The sequence below is a fragment of the Arachis duranensis genome, chromosome 9 (assembly GCF_000817695.3).
Source record: "Arachis duranensis cultivar V14167 chromosome 9, aradu.V14167.gnm2.J7QH, whole genome shotgun sequence".
NCBI lineage: Eukaryota > Viridiplantae > Streptophyta > Magnoliopsida > Fabales > Fabaceae > Arachis > Arachis duranensis.
The window spans coordinates 44340878-44364144 of NC_029780.3; the positions used below are offsets into that span (position 1 = coordinate 44340878).

General features: G+C 40.2%; 1 non-coding gene across 1 annotated transcript; it reads right to left on the reverse strand.

Moving 5' to 3' along the window:
• Window positions 1-2388: 2388 nt before the first annotated feature.
• Window positions 2389-2495, reverse strand: LOC127741700 (small nucleolar RNA R71). The gene has a single exon (XR_008002905.1). It is a non-coding gene; the product is annotated as a small nucleolar RNA R71 (small nucleolar RNA).
• Window positions 2496-23267: the final 20772 nt, after the last annotated feature.

Below are 23267 nucleotides of genomic sequence, written 5' to 3' on the forward strand. Positions count from 1 at the left end.
ATGTATTGGCATGGCACGCCAGAAGCTAGGTGTGGGACGCTGGTACAACATTCCAGAGAGCAAAATTGAAGACCATCAAAGGGGCGTGGCACACCAGAAGTAGGGCGTGGCACGCCAATTCGTTACTAAAAGAACCATCACTATGGCATGCCACTTTGTGTCAAAGGCGTGGCACGCCAGCCCAGAGTTCACTTGGGCGTGCCGCTTGAGGACCAAGGCGTGGCACGCCAAGCTTATGAGACCCGCAAGTAAATGGGCGTGCCACTTGAGCAACAAGATGTGGCACGCCAGTGAAGAAGGAGACAATGCAAAAGCTGGGCATGCCACTTAGTATCGAAGGCGTGTCATGCCAGCTCAAGAACTCCCACTAAGGCGTGCAACTTGAATGATGAGGCATGGCACGCCAACACTTAAGGAGGCCAAATAAAGCTGGGCGTGCCACTTTGTATCGAAGGCGTGGCACGCCAGCTCAATCATCTCACTTTGGCATGCCACTTGAACATCCAGGCGTGGCACGCCAACCTCTGGGACCATGGCAAATGAAGGGTGTGACACGCCAGTCTCATGGCGTGGCACGCTGGTAGTGTTTTCCAGAGGAGGAATAAAAGGGATTTCACTTTTTAGTTTTCACACTTCATCTCATCCATCTTTTGTACTTTCTCTCTGTGCTATGAGTAGCTAAATTCACTCTCATTGAGAGAGGGAGCTCTATTGTACTTGATGGATTAATGATAGTGAATTTCTTCTTCTCTTCATCTTCTCTTTGATTTGCTAGAAGGAATTTCGATTTTCATGCTTAGTGTTCAATTAACTTGGAAAAGAGATTGAATGCGAAATGGGTTTCATGGGAACCTTGGAAAAGGAAACCCGAAACCATGCTAGAAATCCCTTCTCACACTTGAGTAGAATCTGGGTTTCGGTGTTTGGATATGGTGACATACAATCCTCCATCTACCTGGACCTATGATGATGTGTGGTATAATCAGGGACCAAGCATATCTCTCTTCATGAGCAAATAGACCAAGGAATTGGCTATTGATCAATATCTGAAAGATTGAGTCACCAAGGGATTGGGGCTCAATCAATCATGATTGCCAAGAGGTCAATGAGTTGCATGATTGAAGAGGATATGAGTGGGATTTAATCCAAAGAGACAATATCTCCTGATCTCAATGAATTTCCCCATTCTTATCTCTCCCATTCTTTTATAGCTTTACTTACATTCTGCAAAATCCCATTCCCCTTTACATTCCTGTTATTTCAATTTCTGCATTTTATTGCTTTCTTTTATTCCTTTGCCCTTTATGTTTCTGCCATTTATAATTCTGCACTTACAACTTATTCTGTTGAGCTTGACTAATTCACCAATTAATTAAAATTGCTCAAATCTACCAATCTCTGTGGATACGATCCCACTCTACTGTGGGTTAATACTTGACGATAATTTTGGTACGCTTGCCAAGAGCAGATTCATCAATATTATTGGGAAAGGGTAGTGAATTCTACCCATCAAGTTTTATGGCGCCGTTTCCAGGGATTGGTTTGAATTTGACAATGATTAAACTGATTGGAGAGCTAGATTAAGCATTATTTTTATTTTTATTTTTTTCTCCTTAATTGTATTCTTATTCATTTCCGTGTGTAACCTTTAAATTCCGTTCTAATCTCTGTTTTTCTTTCTTGTCTTTCTGAGATTTCTTTAGCCATTCATTGTTTATACTTTCACTCTTCTAACTGTTTGATTAATTGCATCACTCAAGCTAATTACTAATTTTAACTAAAGAGATTTCTTCACTTGCTCTTTTCTTGCTGTGTGTTGACTGTATGACAGGAAGAAGAGGAGAGACTTCATCCTCTTTTGATAGTGAACCTGAGAGAACCTTCCTTAGATTGAGGAGGGAGGCTAGAGGCAAGGGTATAGTTGGAGAAGAACCAGTAGAAGAAGATCTAACAACCACCATGGAAGACGAAGTGCATGAAGGTGTTAGAGGAGGAGCTGAAAATCAAGCTGGGGAAGAGAGGCGAGTCTTAGGCTCCTATATCAACCCGAATCCAGGAAACTGTAGCAACAACATCCTCAAGCCAACAATCCATGCCAACAACTTTGAGTTGAAACCTCAACTCGTCACACTAGTCCAGAATAACTGTTCATATAGAGGAGGTGCTCAAGAAGATCCAAATCAACATCTCAACACATTCTTGAGGATATGCGATACTGTAAAGTCTAATGGTGTACACCCTGACACCTACAAACTACTTCTGTTCCCTTTCTCACTCAAAGATAAGGCAACAAAGTGGTTAGAATCATTCCCCAAGGAGAGCCTAACCACATGGGAGGATGTTGTGAACAAATTTCTAGCGAGATTTTACCCTCCATAGAGGATTAACAGGCTAAGAGCTGAGGTGCAAACCTTCAGACAGCTAGATGGTGAAACACTCTATGAGGCCTGAGAGAGGTTCAAAGATCTAACAAGAAAATGCCCACCAGATAGGTTTAATGAGTGGGTGCAACTCCACATTTTCTATGAAGGATTAACCTATGAATCAAAGAAGGCTGTGGACCACTCTTCAGGGGGTTCACTCAACAAGAAGAAGACCATTGAGGAAGCCATAGATGTCATTGAAACTGTAGCTGAGAATGACTACTTCTATGCTTCAGAAAGAGGCCAAAAGAAGGGGGTGCTGGAACTCAATTCTGTGGATGCCCTGTTGGCACAAAACAAGGAAATTGCAGTACAATTGGCAGCCTTAACCAATAAAATGGAAAATAATCAAGTTGCAGTTGTCCAAGCTCAAGCACCACCCCAAGAAGAAAATGAACCAGAAGTTGAATGTGAGCAAGCAAACTATGTGAATAACCCCTCTCGACCACCATATGACCCTAAGTCCAAGACATATAACCCAGGATGGAAGAACCACCCAAATTTTGGGTGGGAGAACCAATAAAATCACAACCAAGATCACAACAAACCATACTAAGCCAATCAATACCAGAATCATAACTCCAACCATCAGTCAAATAACAACAGACCTTACCATAATCCACCTCACACATCATATTCTTCTAACCAGCAGACACACTACCATCAAGACACACTAACCCCAACCTCACAACCATGTAAAATCGAGGGTAACTTTGAGAGAGTAGAAGCCACAATAGCATAGCTATCATCACAGCTCACAGGGGCCATTTCCACCCTCTTGGAAAAGCAAGAACAAGCTGAAAAGAAGATAGATGCCAACCAAGAAGAATACAGGTCGAATTTGAAGAACCAAGGTGCATCAATCTCAAAGCTGGAAGTACAAGTGGGGTTCTTATCCAAGAAAATCCCAATGTCTACACACATTTCCATGTGACACCATGGCCAACCCAAGAGGGGAGTGCAAGGCCATCACACTTAGAAGTGGAAAAGTGATAGAATAAGCCACCCAAAACCATGAGAACCACGAAGAAGAAGCTGCAGAAAAGCCTGAAAATAGGAAGAAAGAAGAGGTCCCTAGCCCATCTTCACCAAAGCCAATCTTGAAGCCTTATGTGCCAAAGGCACCATACCCACAAAGCCTAAGGAAGGATGGGAAGGACAGCCAGTTTTCCAGATTTTTGGAAATCTCAAAAAGCTCCAAATCAACATACCATTTACTGAAGCACTGAAGCAAATGCCCCTATACGCAATGTTCCTGAAGGAGCTCATGACAAGAAAAAGAAACTGGGGAGAAAAGGAGATTGTAGTCCTAACTGAGGAATGTAGTGCCATCATACAAAAAAAACTCCCCCAGAAAATGAAGGACCCAGGGAGTTTCTAAATCCCCTACATCATAGGGGATATCACTATTTAAAAGGCTTTATGTGACTTGGGGGCTAGCATCAATCTCATGTCCTTGAACATGATAAGAAGGATGAGAATTGAGGAAGCCAAACTAACAAGAATGGCACTCCAACTAGCTGACAGAACATTCAAGTTTCTACATGGAGTGATGGAAGATTTATTGGTGAAGGTGGGAGAATTCATCTTTCCAGCTGACTTTGTTGTGCTGGATATGGAAGAAGAGGCAAACACTTCAATTATACTAGGAAGGCCATTCCTAACTACTGCTGGAGCCATCATTTATGTGCAAAAAGGAGAACTAGTCTTGAGATTACATGAGGAAAAGATGGTCTTCAATGTCTTCAAGGCAATGAGTTATCCCAAGGAAGCAATAGGAGAATGCATGATAGTGGACACCATAGAACAAATAGTCTAAGGAGTTTTGGAAGAAGAGCAATATGAAGGAAGTATGGAATTGGAGCAACAAGCACCACGTGAAGAACCACCACAAGGAACCATGGAAAGTTCAATCATGACAAACCACAAAGACAACAATGGAGAAGAGGCACCAAAACTAGAGCTAAAAACCCTACCACCAAGCTTGAAATATGTCTATCTAGGTGACAACAGCACCTACCCAGTGATCATCAACTCAAGCTTGAGTAAGGACTAAGAAGAGGAGCTCATCCAAGTGCTGAAACAACACAAGGATGCTATAGGCTGGACACTCACAGACTTAAAAGGGATCAGCCCTTCAATGTATATGCACAAGATCCTACTTGAGGAGGGTGCTATGCTCTCAAGGCAACAACAAAGAAGGTTGAATCCAACCATGAATGAGGTAGTCTAGAAGGAAGTGTTGAAGTTGTGGTAAGCTGGGGTGATCTACCCCATCTCAGACAGCCCTTGGGCGAGCCCGGTACAAGTAGTTCCAAAGAAAGAAAGAATCACTATTGTACCAAATAAGAAGAATTAGTTGATACCAACAAGAATAGTGACTGGTTGGCACATGTGCATTGACTACAGGAAGCTCAATGAAGCCACCAGGAAGGACCACTTCCCCTTACCATTCATGGACCAAATGCTCGAGAGGCTGGCTGGACATGAATACTACTGCTTTCTTGATGGTTATTCGGGTTACAACTAAATAGTTGTAGACCCAAAGGACCAGAATAAAACTTCATTTACTTGTCCATATGGTGTTTTTGCTTACAAGAGGATGCCCTTTGGACTGTGCAATGCACCTGCAACATTCCAAAGGTACATGCTCTCCATATTTTCAGACATGATTGAGAGGTTTATTGAGTTGTTTATAGATGACTTCTCTGTATTTGGTAACACATATTCTGATTGCTTGCATCACTTAGCCCTGGTGCTAAAGTGATGCCAAGAGATCAATCTTGTTTTAAACTGGGAAAAATGCCATTTCATGGTTACGGAAGGAGTGGTCCTTGGTCATAAAATCTCAAAGAATGGCATAGAAGTGGACAGGGAAAAAGTAGAGGTAATTAAAAAGTTACCTCCACCTTGCAATTTCAAAGCAATTAGAAGCTTTTTGGGACATGCTGGTTTCTATAGGAGGTTTATTAGAGACTTCTCTAAGGTTGCCAAGCCATTGAGCAACCTACTTGTCTCTAATGTGTCTTTTGTTTTTGATAATGAATGCATGTTAGCCTTTGAGGAGCTTAAGAACAAACTTTCCTCTGCACCTATCATATCACCACCATGTTGGGATCTACCCTTTGAGTTGATGTGTGATGCATCAGATTTTGCTGTGGGTGCTGTTTTAGGATAGAGGAATGATAAATTGGTGCATGTCATTTATTATGCCAGCAAGGTTCTTAATGAGAATCAAAGGAACTACACCACTACAGAGAAGGAATTACTTGCCATTGTCTTTCCTTTTGATAAATTTAGATCATATCTCATTGGTTCTAAAGTAATTGTATTCACTAATCATGCAGCACTCAAATACTTGCTTACCAAACAAGAATCCAAGCCAAGGCTAATAAGATGGATCCTCCTACTCTAAGAGTTTGACATCGAAATTAGGGATAGGAGTGGAGCAGAGAATAAAGTTGCTGACCACCTTTCAAGGATCCTACAAGAAGAAGAAGGAGCACACCATCTTGTAGTGAATGAAAGCTTCCCGGATGAGCAATTGATGATGATACAAGAGACCCCTTGATTTGCTGACATAGCCAATTTCAAGGCCATTGGGGAACTACCAACCAACATCAACAAACACATGAGGAGAAAACTCATCAAAGATGCCAAATACTATATCTTGGATGAGCCCTATTTGTTCAAAAGGTATGCTGATGGGATCTTAAGGAGGTGTATATCCCATGGAGAAGGACAATAGGTGCTTTGGCAATGTCATGGATCTGCATATGGAGGCAACTTTATTGGAGAAAGAACAGCAGCCAAGGTGCTCCAATGTGGATTCTACAGGCCAAGCATTTTCAAGGATGCAAAGTACTTGGTGTCAAAGTGTGATGAATGCCAAAGGGCTGGCAATTTACCCAGGAATAATAAGATGCCACAGAGATTTATAATGGAGCTAGAACTATTCGATGTATGGGGGATTGACTTCATGGGGCCTTTTTCATCTTCCAACTCAAATAGTTATATACTTGTGGCTGTAGATTATGTGTCAAAATGGGTGGAGGCTGTTGCCACCACCACCACAAATGACAACAAGGTTGTAATGAGCTTCTTAAGAAAGAACATTTTCAGCTGGTTTGGAGTTCCCAGAGCACTCATTAGTAATGGAGGTACACATTTCTGCAATAAACAACTGGAAGCACTCCTTCTCAGGTATGGAGTCAAACACAAGGTGGCTGATGAGCGGATAATTTATACGCTTTTTGGCATTATTTTTAGGTAGTTTTTAGTAGGATCTAGCTACTTTTAGGGATTTTTTCATTATTTTTTATGCTAAATTCACATTTCTGGACTTCTATGAGTTTTTATGTTTTTCTGTGATTTTAGGTATTTTCTGGCTGAAATTGAGGGACCTGAGCAAAACTCTGAAAAAAGGGTGACAAAGGACTACTGATGCTGTTGGATTCTGACCTCCCTTCACTCGAAATGAATTTTCTGGAGCTACAAAATTTCAAATGGCGCGCTCTCAACGGCTTTGGAAAGTAGACATCTAGAGCTTTCCAGCAATATATAATAGTGCATACTTTATTTGAGATTAGTTGACGTAAACTGACGCTCAACGCCAGTTCCATGTTGCATTCTGGAGTCAAACGCCAGAAACACATCACGAACCATAGTTGAACGCCAGAAACACGTTACAACTTGGCGTTCAACTCCAAAAGAAGCCTCTGCACGTGTAAAGCTCAAGCTCAGCCCAAGCACACACCAAGTGGGCCCCAAAAGTGGATTTTTGCATCAATTACTTACTTCTGTAAACCCTAGTAGCTAGTCTAGTATAAATAGGACATTTTACTATTGTATTAGACATCTTTGGTCTCGGTTTTATTCATCTTAAAGATATTTGTTGCACTTCAACATGATGAATGTGATGATCCGTGACACTCATCATCATTCTCACCTATGAACGCGTGACTGACAACAACTTCCGTTCTACTTTAGACCGGGCGCATATCTCTTGGATTCCTTAATTAGAATCTTCGTGGTATAAGCTAGAATTGATGGCGGCATTCATGAGAATCCAGAAAGTCTAAACCTTGTCTGTGGTATTCCGAGTAGGATTCAAGGATTGAATGACTGTGACGAGCTTCAAACTCGCGATTGTTGGGCATGATGACAAACGCAAAAGAATCAATGGATTCTATTCCGGCATCATCGAGAACCGACAGATGATTAGCCGTGCTGTGACAGAGCATTTGGACCATTTTCACTGAGAGGATGGGATGTAGCCATTGACAACAGTGATTCCCTACATACAGCTTGCCATGGAAAGGAGTAAGAAGGATTAGATGAAGGCAGTAGGAGTAAGAAGGATCAGAAAGAGCACAGCATCTTCATACGCCTATCTGAAATTCCCATCAATGATTTACATAAGTATTTCTATCTTTATTTTCTATTTATTTATTATTATTATTCGAAAACTCCATAACCACTTATTATCCGCCTAACTGAGATTTACAAGATGACCATAGCTTGCTTCATACCAACAATCTCCGTGGGATCGACCCTTACTCACGTAAGGTTTATTACTTGGACGACCCAGTGCACTTGTTGGTTAGCTGTGCGAGGTTGTGAAGAAAGTGCTGAGTTATAAACACGCATACCAAGTTGAATGCCATTGTTTATGATCACAATTTTGTGCACCAGTGGCAACCCCTTATCATCCACAGACCAAAGGGCAAGCAGAGATTTCCAACAGGGAGCTAAAAAGGATTCTCGAAAAACCTGTTGGAAGGTCAAGGAAGGACTGGTCTAAGAAGCTAGACGATGCTTTATGGGCCTACAGGACAGCCTTCATGACCCCCAATAGGATGTCACCATACCAACTAGTATTTGGCAAGGCTTGCCACTTGCCAGTTGAAATGGAGCATAGAGCCTTCTGGGCTCTAAAACTACTGAACTTTGATGAGGGAGCTGCTGGAGAAAAGAGGCTGAGGCAACTCAACGAGCTGGAAGAATTTAGGAACCAAGCATATAAAAATTCAAAGATCTACAAAGAGAACACAAAAAGATGGCATGATAAAAAGATAGCAAGGAGGGAGTTCACTGAAGGACAAAAGGTGTTATTGTACAATTCTAGACTTAGGTTCTTCCCTGGGAAGTTTAAGTCTAGATGGTCTGGACCCTTCACCATCATTAAAGTGTACCCCTATGGTCAAGTGGAGCTCATGGAGGACAAAACACAGAGAACCTTCATTGCAAATGGCCATAGACTCAAGCATTACCTGGGGGACTCACTGGATGAAAGGAGAGTGAGCTACCACCTCAACTGAAAAAGAAAGAACGTCAAGCTAGTGACGATAAAGAAGCGCTGGTTGGGAGGCAACCCAACACTCTATATCCTTTTTAATTTATTGCTTTATTAGAAGTAGATTGTGAATATTAGCTTAAGAAGTTAATTTCAGTTTTGATAGTTAAGATAGCTTTGTGAGTTAAATTGTCTCCTATTTTTGGAAGTGCAGTTGGATGAAAGCATTTACTAATGATGATGAGTGATTGGGCTAAGAACTAGCTAAAAAGCCAAGTTTGGTGTGGCCACTCACCAACTTGATCTAGGCTTACAACCATTTGGATAAATTAAATTTTTAAAGAGCAAGCCCAGAGATTAAGTTTGGTGTGGCCATTACCATACGAGAATCAATCAGCAAGCCCAATACCACTCAATTTGAAAGCATTTAATACATTAGTGGAGGCTTGAATGAGAATTTTAATGTGTTCAGGGGAGATTCGAAGCAAAGAATGTGAAAGGATTGGAATTACTTCTTCCCCATGGACACATTAAAACTCAATGATGAACTCAATTTATTGAGATGCAAATGAATTAAGTTTGGTGTCCCAAGCGACACCCAGCAGTTATAACTCCATTCACTAGCATTGAAAAGGAATGTGGAGGATCATTTTGTCATTACTGATGAGGTTTTCGGTTTCTTTTTTTTTCAGGAGATTGAATGGGGCGCACTTGATAGATAACAAGGAGGTCAAAGTGTACTTACACTTTGGAACTCAACATATTCAGAGGGCACAGTGGGATAAGGGTTGGCGCCTCTTCCCACGCTAGGCGCCACTCCCCAAGTGGAAAACATTGAATTCCCTTCTTTTACCACCATTCGAACCACACCCTTCACTCCTATAATCCCCTACCCTCCCTATTCCCTCCCACTTCCATACACAAAGCAAACTCACAGAGACCTTTCTTTTTTTTTTCTTTCTCGTTCTTCTTTCTCTCTATCTTTCTACTTGATTGGGACAATCAAGTGCTAAGTTTGGTGTTGGGGCAAAACTTTATTTTGCTTGTGTTTCTTTGCAACACTCCATTAATATCTCAGAACCCTCAAACACCCTCTCTCTCTCTCCACCCAATGGCACCACCGAGATCCTCAACCTCAAAGAAAAGAAATACCAAAGAACCAACCTCAGGTTCCTCAAGCTCAAATTTCAATGAGTACAAATTCCTCTCAGCATTCAACCAAAACCAATTTTATGGTTGGGTGAGTGAGAGGGAGATCATCCCAGAGGTCGGCTTCCAACTAGGAAGGAATGAGCACCTTGAGATCAGCATTGAGATCAACAACAGGGGCTGGACACTCTTCTGCAACCCACCAAAGAAAGTGGTAGAAGGAGTGGTAAGAGAGTTTTATGCCAATGCCATGCCACAGCCAGGGCAAACTTATGGGTATATTAGCTATGTGAGGGGGAAGTCCATTGACTATAGTCCCTCTAACATAGAAAGGGTGCTGATGGTGAAAAGGATTAACTCCACTCAGAGTTATGAGGAGAGGATGAAGCAACCAGACCCAGACTTTGATGAAATTCTGAATAAAATCTGTGTACTAAATGTGTAGTGGATCAATGACAAAGATGGAAAACCCAACCAGCTGAGGAGAAGGGACTTGAGCCCCCAAGCTAGGGGGTGGTTAGACTTTGTGAGAAGATCTTTGATCCCTAGATCAAACACATCTGAGGTGACCAAGGAGAGGGCTGTACTTATATAAAGTATAATGAAGGGAGAGGACGTGAATGTTGGGGAGTTGATTGCCAACAACATCAACAAGATACTGAAAAACACTAACGAGAGCACAAGATTGACATTCCCCAGCATCATACAAGAGCTATGTGATGACACTGGAGTTGAGAAGGTGATTGATGAGGTATTGGTGAAGCAAGATAAGCCTATAACTGCCAAGAAGATGGCCAAGGTGTTGGCCGTCAATCCACTTCAAAGAGCTAGAGAACATAGAGCTCATGCTCATGTGCCACAACCACAACAACGAGAGGAAGAGGAGGCAGAGGAGCAACCACAATTTCTGGCACTTCAACCACCACCATACCAATAATACCAACACTTTCCTGAAGGAATGAACTGGGAACAGCTGCAAGGAGACGTGTACCAAATGAAGGGAGATCTGCATCAATTGAGGGAAGATGTCAACCAATTTCAAAATAGCCAAAGGGAGCAATAGAACCAAGTGAATGAGAAAATACACAACCTCCAAGGAAGTTTTGAGCAAGCAAGGAAGGAGCAGCAAGAGGAGTTCGATTGGGGTGAGGTGTGAAGTGCACTTAACAAGGTGGTAGAGCAAAACAAATGGCAGCAGAGGAACCTTGCTAAGTTCAGGCATCTCTATGATGCCCGGACCATTTGAAGGAGACAATATGATATCAACACAAAATTGAAGCTGAATCACTTGTGTAATGCTATAGCCGCCATCAACCCCGGATACCCAACTTTCATGCAAGGGCTAGAAGAATTGAGTGCTAGACAAGAGTATATCCTAGCTAAGCATAAGGAGGATGAAAGAAATTATATGGTGAAGCTGGGTTTCTGGAAGCCCAAGGACAAGAAAGCACAAGAAGGATCCTCCAAAAAGGGTGGAGATGACTCCTCCCCCTCCAAGAAGAAGGACAAAGGCAAGGTGCCAATGAACTAAAGAAGCTGCATAAGGTTGTTGAGTTCCATGGTTGACATTTCCCAAATTTCTGAATTCTGTTTAAGCTTTTATATGTTTACTTTATGTTTGAGAATAATTGATAATGTTAGGATAGTTTATGTTTTATTTTGCTTGAAGTCTTTTGTGAGTCCTTTGATATGCAAGAAAGAAAATGTAATGATAACTGTAGTCTTTATTTTCATCAATGAAGTAGAGTTTGTCTCCATAAGAGTTGTTGTGAGTGTGTAAGAACAAGAGTAAATGAGACTAAGACCAAGAAATCTTATTCAAAAGAACTAAGGAGCAAAAGACTAAGTGAAGAACCTTGAATAAAGTGAAAAGAAAAAAAATGAGTCATGAAAAGTAACTAGTCCTAGAAGGCATTACAAGTAGAAGTTGAGGGGTGTTCCTTGAATATCTATAGAACCAAGAAGTAGTAAGCAACAAAGACCCAAGGCCCTGAGCATCAACTGCTAGAGAGGGAAGAGAAACATTGAAAAACTCAAAAAGAGTTAGAACACCTAGTAGATGCTTGTGGGGAAGATGTGTCAAGAAGAGGCCTGGCCAAGTAAATTCTCAGGGGTGTTTCAACACCTAGCACCCTAAAGTCAACTGGCTTGGGAGTGTTGATTGAAAGCCTAACTAAAGGGTTGTCTTGAGACAAAACACTTAGAGTCGTGGTCAATAAACAGAAAAGAAGCACAAAAAAAGGAGTTAACCCTTACTACTTCAAGTTGACAATCAATGAAAAGGACCCCTAAGACACATACTTGGAAAAACCCTTAAGGATCTAGGAGCTCTTTGTGATATTCAAAGAATTCATGCATGTGTTGAGCACTTAGTCCAATTCCTAGTTTTATTGCATCCATTCAAGGTCAAGTCTCAATTCACCAAAAGACCACTCACATTGATTTGCTTAGGACAAGCAAAGCTTAAGTTTGGTGTTGTGATGACTTACATCATCTACCCTTTTTCTTGCATAAAAAGGACCATAAAAGAGGCATAATCTCATTTGATCATTGAAATTCATGCCTTAATTGATGAATATCATAGTACATTGCTTTGAAATGAGTTTGTGCTGGATTTCAGGTGGAAAAGACATCAAAAATGGGAAAGAAAACAACAAAACAAGTAGGGCATGTGATGCAGGCGTGCCACTTGAAACAAACGCCACAAAAATGTATTGGCGTGGCACGCTGGTACAACATTCCAGAGAACAAGATTGAAGACCATTAAAGGGGCGTGGCACGCCAGAAGCAGGGCGTGGCACGCCAATTCGTTACTAAAAGGACCATCACTATGGCGTGCCACTTTGTGTCGAAGGCATGGCACGCCAGCCCCAGAGTTCACTTGGGCGTGCCACTTGAGGACCAAGGCGTGGCACGCCAAGCTTTTGAGACCCACAAGTGAATGGGCGTGCCACTTGATGCCAGGGCATCTTGGCCAGTTTCACTGACCTTTTCTTTACTATTTTAGGGTTGTTTCATGCATTTTCTTAGTAAATAAGCAAGTTTTGGATAAAAATACACTTACATCTTGATTCAAGCAAACAATGTGAACTTTACATGATTTCATGAGAATTATGCAGGAACTGAATGATAAAATGGATAATCCATGATCTCATGACTTGGAACAGAGCTTTGATGCACTTTATTTGCTTGATTTCAGGACAAAGGAAGCAAGGAAGAGCCACGTTAGTCTAACTAACGTGACCACTAACGTGGAATGGGAGTAAGTTTGCAGCGTTAATGGAAAAAGTGATTGCCAATAACGCCTTTGAAAGCCATCATAGCCCGCGTTAGTTGCCACATTAGTTACATTAACGTGGGAGCTAAAGTGGAAAGGAAAGGGGAGCTCCAACGTTAGTGGTAAAGGTGAATACCACTAACGTTCCAAAAGGGCACACTTAGCCATGTTAAGAGTCACGTTAATCCAATTAACGTGAACTCTAACATGGAAGGAGAAAGAAATCGCCAACGTTAGTGACACTCACCTTTGTCACTAACGTTGGACTAAGCCAATATTGCCTATGTTAGTAGTCACGTTAAGACCACTAACATGAAGGGTAACGTGGAGCAAGGAATGATAGGCCAACGTTAGTGACACTCACCTTTGTCACTAACGTTGGAGATGGCAAGTACCACCACGTTAGTGGTCACGTTAATACCATTAACGTGAGGCACTAACGTGGGAAGAAGGGGAAGGGGCTTTTGAAGCGTTAGTGACAAAGGTAAGTGTCACTAATGCTCTTGAAGCATGGGCATGCCCACGTTAAGGGCCACGTTAGTTACACTAACATGGATCACTAACTTGGGAAAGAGAAGCAAGGGGCAACGTTATTGGTAAAGGTGAATGCCAATAATGTTTGTGAAAGATTGAGAAGCAATGTTATTGGTAAAGGTGAATGCCAATAACGTCTGCAAAGGACTAAGAGGCAACGTTAGTGGTCACGTTAGTGCCACTACATTGAAGTTAACGTGGATCAATTTGGTTTGGAGCATTAGTAAAAAAGGTTATCGTCACTAACGTTCTCGAACCCACATTTTCACTTAACGTTAACACCACTAACGTCCTAACTAACGTCCACCCATGCCTGACTCACACTTTTTCTGCAAGCAAAGCTGAGCCCACTAAAGATTGTAACTGCTTCAACTCAAGATCAAAGGCTCATATCCAAGACTTGAAGAGCTGACTAGAAGATCAAGAAGAGTAGTATATATAGGAGTAGTTTTGAACTAGAAAGGAGCTTGGCATTTTGGAGAACTACACTCTGTATATTTACTTTTCCTGCAATTTCTAGTTTACTTTGGAATGTACTCTTCTCTATCATCTTCCATTTCCAGAGCTATGAACAACTAAACCCCTTTTCATTGGGTTAGGGAGCTCTGTTGTAATTTGATGGATCAATTATAGATTTCATTCTTCTTCTTCTTTCTTTTCTCTTGATTTACTAGAAAGCTTTCGATCTTAAATCAATTGGTTAGTTGTCTTGGAAAAGAAACTCTCCATAATTGGATCTCCTCTGAGCCTTGGAAAAGGGATGAGGAGATCATGCTAGAAATGTTTTCTCATGTTGGACCAAATTGGGGTTTAGACGGATATAGCGATATATAATCCTCCCAACACTTTGATTTAGAAATACATGTGGTATAATCAGTGACCATACTTCATCTCTTCCCATGAGCAATTAAATCAAGGAATTGGGCAATTGTTCAAGCTTAGAGAGATTGGGTTGCCAAGGAATTGGGATCCAGTCACCTAAGATTGCCAAGGAGATCGATGAATGCATTGATTGAGGAAGATATGAGAATGAACTTGATCCGGAGAATGCAACATCTCCTAAGTCCAATGAATCCCCCATTCCTGATCTTACCCATTCTCTTTACTTTCTGCCATTTATTTTTATGTTCATCTCCCCAAATCCATATTTAAGATTTTACAATTTACTTTCTGCATATAACTTCCCCGCCATTTAATTTTCTACAATTTTTAACTCAATTTCTGCTTAGCTCAACTAGAACATTCCTCTAATTAAAGTTGCCTGACCAATCAATCCCTGTGGGATTCGACCTCACTCTATTGTGAGTTTTTACTTGACGACAATTCGGTATACTTACCAAAGGAAAATTCGTTGAGTGACAAGTTTCTGTGCATCACCACTTGAGTAACAAGGTGTGGCACGCCAGTGAACAAGGAGACAATGCAAAAGCTGGGCGTGCCACTTGGTATCGAAGGCGTGGCATGCCAGCTCAAGAACTCCCACTAAGGTGTGCCACTTGAGTGATGAGGCGTGGCACACTAGCACCTAAGTAGGCCAAAAAAAGCTGGCGTGCCACTTTGTATCGAAGGCGTGGCACGCCAGCTCAATTATCTTACTTTGGCATGCCACTTGAACATCCAGGCGTGGCATGCCAACCTCTGGGACCATGGCAAAGGAAAGGCGTGACACGCCAGTCTCATGGCGTGGCACGCTGGTAGTGTTTTCCAGAGGAGGAATTAAAGTGCCAGGGGACTCAGGCGTGCCACTTGGGAGATGAGGCGTGGCACGCCAGCAAGAAGATAAAGTAAATGAAGGGCATGACACGCCAGTCTTATGGCATGGCACGCTGGTAGTATTATCCAGAGAGGAAGAAGAGGGGCCAATGAACTCAGGTGTGCCACTTGGATGACGAGGCGTGGCACGCCGGCAAGGGGGTGAAGCTTTAAGAAGGGCGTGGCATGCTAGACCCTGGGCATGCCACGCTGGTACAAATCTCCAGAAGTATAGAGATAAGGGAAGTGACCTTGTGCGTGCCACTTTGGCTCGAAGGCGTGGCACACCAGGTTACTTTGCCATTCAAAATCTCCTGGGTGTGCCACTTAGGCTCGAAGGCATGGCACGCCAGGGGTGAAACAGAGGACGGCGTGCCACTTGAATGGAGAAGCGTGGCACGCCAAATCAGAAACAAAAGGAGCGTGACACGCCAGAGAAGCACCAGTCACACGCTAGCTGGAAGATCACGTTTGTTGAGTTTCTTTTCTCTCCAAATTGTAATTTTCTTTTCACTTTTGTAATTTTCTTTTATTTTCTAGATCTAGGAGTAGTATAAATAGCCTTAGAAGTATTGGAAAAGGGGTTAGCAAGTCACAGAGTTTAGTTTTGGGATTTCACTTTTTAGTTTTCACACTTCATCTCTTCCATCTTTTGTACTTTCTCTCTGAGCTATGAGTAGCTAAATTCCCTCTCATTGAGAGAGGGAGGTCTATTGTACTTGATGGATTAATGATAGTGAATTTCTTCTTCTCTTCTTCTTCAATTAACTTAGAAAAGAGATTGAATTCAAAATGGGTTTCATGGGAACCTTTGAAAAGGAAACATGAAACCATGCTAGACATCCCTTCTCACACTTGAGTAGAATCTGGGTTTTGGTGTTTGGATATGGTGACATACAATCCTCCCTTTACCTGGACCTATGATGATGTGTGGTATAATCAAGGACCAAGCATATCTCTTTTCATGAGCAATTAGACCAAGGAATTGGCTATTGATCAAGATCTGAGAGATTGAGTCACTAAGGGATTGGGGCTCAATCAATCATGATTGCCAAGAGGTCAATGAGTTGCATGATTGAAGAGGATATGAGCTGAATTTAATCCAAAGAGAAAATATCTCCTGATCTCAATGAATTTCCCCATTCTTATCTCTCCCATTCTTTTATAGCTTTACTTACATTCTGCAAAATCCCATTCCCCTTTACATTCCTGTTATTTCCATTTCTGCATTTTATTACTTTCTTTTATTCCTTTGCCATTTATGTTTCTGCCATTTATAATTCTGCACTTACAACTTATTCTGTTGAGCTTGACTAATTCACCAATTAATTAAAATTGCTCAAATCTACCAATCTTTGTGGATACGATCCCACTCCACTTTAGGTTAATACTTGACGATAATTTTGGTGCATTTTCCAAGAGTGGATTCATCAATATTATTGGGAAAGGGTAGTGAATTCCGCCCATCAACGTCATTTAAATGAAGCGCGCGCGTCAATTGAAAATCTGGATTCCCAAGCCACGCGAACAGAGAGTTGTGCGCGCGCGCAGCTGGCTTCGTGCGAATCGCACAAAACCAAGGGCTCGCAGACGCGTGCCTGACACTAACGCGTCATTATGAAATTTTCGCGCCCCACGCATACGCGTGCCGTACGTGTACGCGTCGCCTGCACCGCACAACTACACTAGTTCGCCTCCCAGTTTTAATTTTCTTTCCCTTTCTCCCAATCCTAATTCTCTCTTATTCTTTTATCCTTTTCTTTTTCTTTCATCATAATATTTGTCTCTTTCTATTTTCAGTTCTTCTTTGCTCGAGGACAAGCAAACCTTTAAGTTTGGTGTTGACGCTTCGCTTAAGGGTTTTCTGTTTATTCCTATGGCACCAAAAGGTAGGCGAATCAACTTCACTGAGGAGCACAACTTGAAGAAAAAAGCGACCGCTAGGATAACTAAGGTGATTGAGTTCCTTTTATTTTTTAATCCTCCCCTCTTTTTTCTATGTTATGTTCCGACTTTCTGCTATGTTGCTTTGTTTGTTGCATGATCCTTTATTAGTTAGAATCCTACGTCTAGTTTTGTTTTCCCTCAATGGCTTTAATTCTGAAAAGATGTCTCATGTATTACTCACTGAGCTTGAATCCAAATAAAAAAATACAGGAGTGATATATTGCATGACAAATTGAGTTAATTTTAAGAGTAGTCTTATTTACTTAAATGTGGTGGTATTAATTGTAATTCTGAATGCATGACATGAATAGTGCATATTTAAATTTGAATCAAAGAATGTTGATATATAAGAAACAGGAATTTAGAGAATTATTATAATTTCTCTGAAATTAATGAAAGTTTAATCCTTGAAGCAAAAGAAACAGCAAAAGAAAAATAAAAGCAAGGTGCAAGGCTCTGAGCATCAATGACTAGGGAGGTCAGACATGATTAAAAGCTCAAAGAGTTATTTCCCTAGTCACATACTTGTGGTGTTCTTATGTCAAGTAATCGTTGAGACAAAACATTTATAGTCGAGATCAATTGCAGAGTACGCCAAATACTTTGAGCACCACTGTCTGGGGATAAATTAAAAAAAATTAATAAATAAAAAATTAAAATTATTTAGAACTTAAAGAGAGTTCCCCAGTTAAGTGCTTGTTGTGTTTTTGTGTCAAGTAAAGCTTGAGACAAAACATTTAAAGTCACGGCTAGGCCCAAGGTGCAAAGCACCAAAGAAAAATTGATGTGTTCAAGGATTAAATTAAGTTACAAAAGATCAGAGAATTCATAATATTATCCGGATTCTAATTCCGAATGACAGTGACATCTGGTACACGAAATCGTGATTCACACTTTTCACAACTCCGCATAGCTGACCAGCAAGTGCACTGGGTCGTCCAAGTAATACCTTACTTGAGTAAGGGTCGATCCACGGAGATTGTCGGCTTGAAGCAAGCTATGGCCATCTTGCAAATCTCAGTCAGGCGGATTCAAATGGTTATAAGGTTTTGATAATTAAAAGAGAAATAAAACATAAAATAGGATAGAGATACTTTTGCTATTCATTGGTGAAAATTTCAGATAAGCGTATAGAGATGCTTTGTTCCCTCTAATCCTCTGCTTTCCTATTGTCCTCATCCAATCTTTCGTACTCCCTTCCATGGCAAGCTGTATGTTGGAGGATCACCGTTGTCAATGGCTACCATCCGTCCTCTCAGTGAAAACATGTCCGCTACGATTTCCTGCATGGCTAATCAGCTGTAGGTTCTCAATCGTGTCGGAATAAGATCCATCGATCCTTTTGCACACTGTCATTGTGCCCAACAGTCACAAGTTTGAAGCGCGTCACAGTCATCCCATCCCAGATCCTACTCAAAATACCACAGACAAGGTTTAGACTTTCTGGATCTTAAGAATGCTGCAAATTGATTCTAGCTTATACCATGGAAGACTTTGATCTCACAGAATGGAAGGCTTCATTGTTAAGAGAGTCAACTATGCGTTGTGAACCAGGAGGCCAAGAGATACGCACTCAAGCTCTTGCAGATAGAACAGAGGTGGTTGTCAGGCACGCGTTCATAAGGGAGGATGATGATGAGTGTCACGGATCATCACATCCATCAGGTTGAAGCATGAGTGAATATCTTAGAACAAGAATAAGCGTGATTTGAATAGAAAAACAATAGTACTTTGCATTGATTCATGAGGAACAGCAGAGCTCCACACCTTAATCTATAAGGTGTAGAAACTCCATCATTGAAAATACATAAGTGATGAAGGTCCAGCCATGGCCGAATGGCCAGCCCCCAAAACATGATAAAGAGATCAAAAGTGATCCAAAAATAGTCTCAAAAATGATCTAAGGATGTGAATACAATAGTAAAAGGTGCTATTTATACTAAACTAGTAAACTAGGTTTATAGAAAATGAGTAACTAAATGTAGATAGTGCAGAAATCAACTTCCGGGTCCCACTTGGTGTGTGTTTGGGCTGAGCATTGAAGCTTTCGCGTGCATAGGCTCTTCTTGGAGTTTAAACGCCAATTTTGGTGCCAGTTTGAGCATTTAACTCCAGCTTTGGTGCCAAATCTGGCGTATAGGGTCTCTAACCGACGTTTGGATGCCAGTTTGGGCCATCAAATCTCAGAAAAAGTATGGACTATTAAACATTGCTGGAAAGCCCAAGATATCTACTTTCCAACGCAATTGAGATCATGCTAATTGGGCTTCTGTAGCTCCAGAAAATCCACTTCGAGTGCAGGGAGGTCAGAATCCAACAGCATCTTCAGTCCTTTCTCAGCCTCTAAATCACATTTTTGCTCAGGTCCCTCAATTTCAGCCAGAAAATACCTGAAATCACAGAAAAACACACAACCTCATAGTAAAGTCCAGAAATGTGATTTTTGCATAAAAACTAATAAAAATATACTAAAAAGTAACTAAAACATATTAAAAACTATGTAAAAACAATGCCAAAAAGTGTATAAACTCATTTGCTGAGAGGATGATGGGAAAGGCTTGCTATTGCCAAACCTGTTTCTCCCACCATTATTGTTATTGAAGCCTTGTTGAGGCTTCTGTTGATCCTTCCATGAGAAATTTGGGTGATTCCTCCATGAAGGATTATCGGTGTTTCCATAGTATTCTCCCATGTAATTCACCTCTTCCATTGCAGGATTCTCAGGGTCATAAGCCTCTCCTTCAGAGAAGGCTTATTTAATACTGCCGGATGCAGCTTGTAATTCAGTCAGATTCTGAGAAATCATATTGACTTGCTGAGTCAATATTTTGTTCTTAGCCAATATGGCATTCAGAGTATCAATCTCAAGAACTCCTTTTCTCTGAGTCACCCCATTATTCATAGGATTTCTCTCAGAAGTGTACATGAACTGGTTATTTGCAATAATTTCAATGAGTTCCTGGGCTTCTACAGGCATTTTTAGATGAAGAGATCCACCAGCAGAGTGGTCTAATGACATCTTGGATAACTCAGACAGACCATCATAGAATATACATATGATGCTCCATTCTCGAAACATGTCAGAAGGACACCTTTTGGTTATTGCTTATATCTTTCCCAAGCTTCATAGAGGGATTCACCTTCCTTTTGTCTGAAGGTTTGGACATCCACTCTGAGCTTACTCATATTTTGAGGTGGAAAGAATTTGGTCAAAAAAGCATTGACCAGCTTGTCCCAAAAGTTCAGGCTTTCTCTAGGTTGGGAGTCCAACCATGTCCTAGCTCTGTCTCTCACAGCAAAGGGGAAAAGCATAAGTCTGTAGACCTCGAGATCAACCCCATTGGTCTTAACAGTATCACAGATCTGCAAGAATTTAGATAAAAATTGATGAGGATCTTCTGATGGAAGTCCATGAAAGTTGCAGTTCTGCTGCATTAGAGAAACTAATTGAGGCTTAAGTTCAAAGTTGTTTGCTCCAATGGCAGGAATTGAGATGCTTCTTCCATAGAAGTTGGAAGTTGGTGCAGCATAGTCACCCAGCATCTTCCATGCATTGTTGGCATTGTTGTTATTTTTGGCTGCCATATCTTCTTCTTTTTCGAAAATTTATGTCAGGTCTTCTCCAGAGATTTGTGCTTTAGCTTCTCTTAGCTTCCTCTTCAGAGTCCTTTCAGGTTCAGGATCAGCTTCAACAAGAATGCCTTTATCTTTGTTCCTACTCATATGAAAGAGAAGAAAACAAAGAAAGTATGGAATCCTCTATGTCACAGTATAGGGATTCATTGATGTGTCAGAGGAAAAGAAGAATAGAAGGATGAGGTAGATAGAGGAATTCAAAATTATAGAGAGGGAGGGGGTCCGAATTATTAAAGGAGGATAAGTGTTAGTAATTAAATAGAAAGAGATGGGAGAGAGAAGAAATTCGAATATTGAATAAAAGAAAAAGGAAAAATATTTTTGTTTTTATTTTAAAAATTAGTTAGTGTTCGAAAATTAAGAAAGGAATAGAATAAAATTAGAAGTTAAAACAATTAGTTAATTAAAAAGATTTTTGAAAAAGTTGTTAGTGATTTTCGAAAATTGAGAAGTGAAAAAGGTAGTTAGGTGGTTATGAAAAAGATAAGAAAGAGTAAGTTTTGAAAAGATAAGAGGTTAGAAGAAGATTTTGAAATTAAAATTTGAAAAAGATGTTATTTGAAAAAGATATGATTTAAAAAGATATGATTAAACAAGATTTGATTTTCAAAATTAAAATTGATGACTTGACTAACAAGAAACTAAAAGATATGATTCTAGAATTTAAAGATTGAACCTTTCTTAACAAGAAAGTAACAAACTTAAAATTTTTTGAATCAAATCCTTAATTGTTAGCAAGATTTTCGAAAATATGAAATAAGAATAAGAAAAAGATTTTGAAAATCAACTTCTAAAATTTTTGACAATATTAAAAAGAAAAATGAAAAAGATTTGAATTTTTTTTTTTGAAAAAAGTTTGATTGATAAGAGAGGATATGAAAAAAGATAGGATTTTGAAAAATTAGTTTTAAAACTTGAAAAATTGAAAAAGATTTGAATTGAAAATAAAATTACTTCCTTGGTGTTATCCTGGCGTTAAACACCCAGAATGGTATCCATTCTGGCGTTTAACGCCCACTTGGCTACCTCCTTGGGCATTAAACGCCTAGCCAGGTACCCTGGCTAGCGTTTAAACGCCAGAATCCTTCTTTACTAGGCATTTTTAACGCTCAGCTTTTTCTCTGTGATTCCTCTGCTGTATGTTCTGAATCTTCAATTCTCTGTATTATTGACTTGAAAAGACATAATTTTGAATTTTTTGAATTTTTAATGATGAGAGAAAAAGCAACAGAATGAAATTAAACATGAAAAACTAAGATCAAAACAAAGAATGCATGCAAGAACACTTCGAATGTCAAGATGAACATCAAGAACACTATGAAGATCATGATGAACATCAAGAAAAAAATTTTTAAGAAAAGAAAGACATGCAAGACACCAAACTTAGATATTTTCATACTAGAGACACTAACAAATTGAGAATGCACATGAGAAACAACAACAGACACAAAACAAGAGAATTTAAAGATCAGACAAAGAAAATCATCAAGAACAACTTGAAGATCAATGAAGAACACAAGAACATACTTTTGAAAAATGCAAGAAGAATAAAGACATGCAATTGACACCAAACTTAAAATTTGACTATAGACTCAAACGAGAAACACAAATATTTTTTATTTTGTGATTTTATAAAAAAAATTTTCTTTTTTTCGACATTTTGTTTTTGAAAAAGAAAATAAAGAAATTCAAAATTTTTAAAACAAATTCCAGGAATCGTGCAATGTTAGTCTAAAGCTTTAGTCTAAAAAGTTTAGACATGGCTAGCCAAGCTTCAGCAAGACATTACATACAACAGCCAAAATGATGGGAATCAACTAGCTCCTGTGATGATAAAAGCATCATCTGAAACTCTAGAATTCATTCTTAAAAATTATTAAGAACAAAACAAAGTAAATAAAAAAAAAGAAAATTACCTAATCTGAGCAACAAGATGAACTGTCAGTTGTCCAAACTCGAACAATCTCCGGCAACGGCGCCAAAAACTTGGTACACGAAATTGTGATTCACACTTTTCACAACTCCGCATAGCTGACCAGAAAGTACACTGGGTCGCCCAAGTAATACCTTACGTGAGTAAGGGTCGATCCCACGGAGATTGTCGGCTTGAAGCAAGCTATGGTCATCTTGTAAATCTCAGTCAGGCGGATTCAAATGGTTATACGGTTTTGATAATTAAAAGAGAAATAAAACATAAAATAGGATAGAGATATTTATGCAATTCATTGGTGGGAATTTCAGATAAGCGTATAGA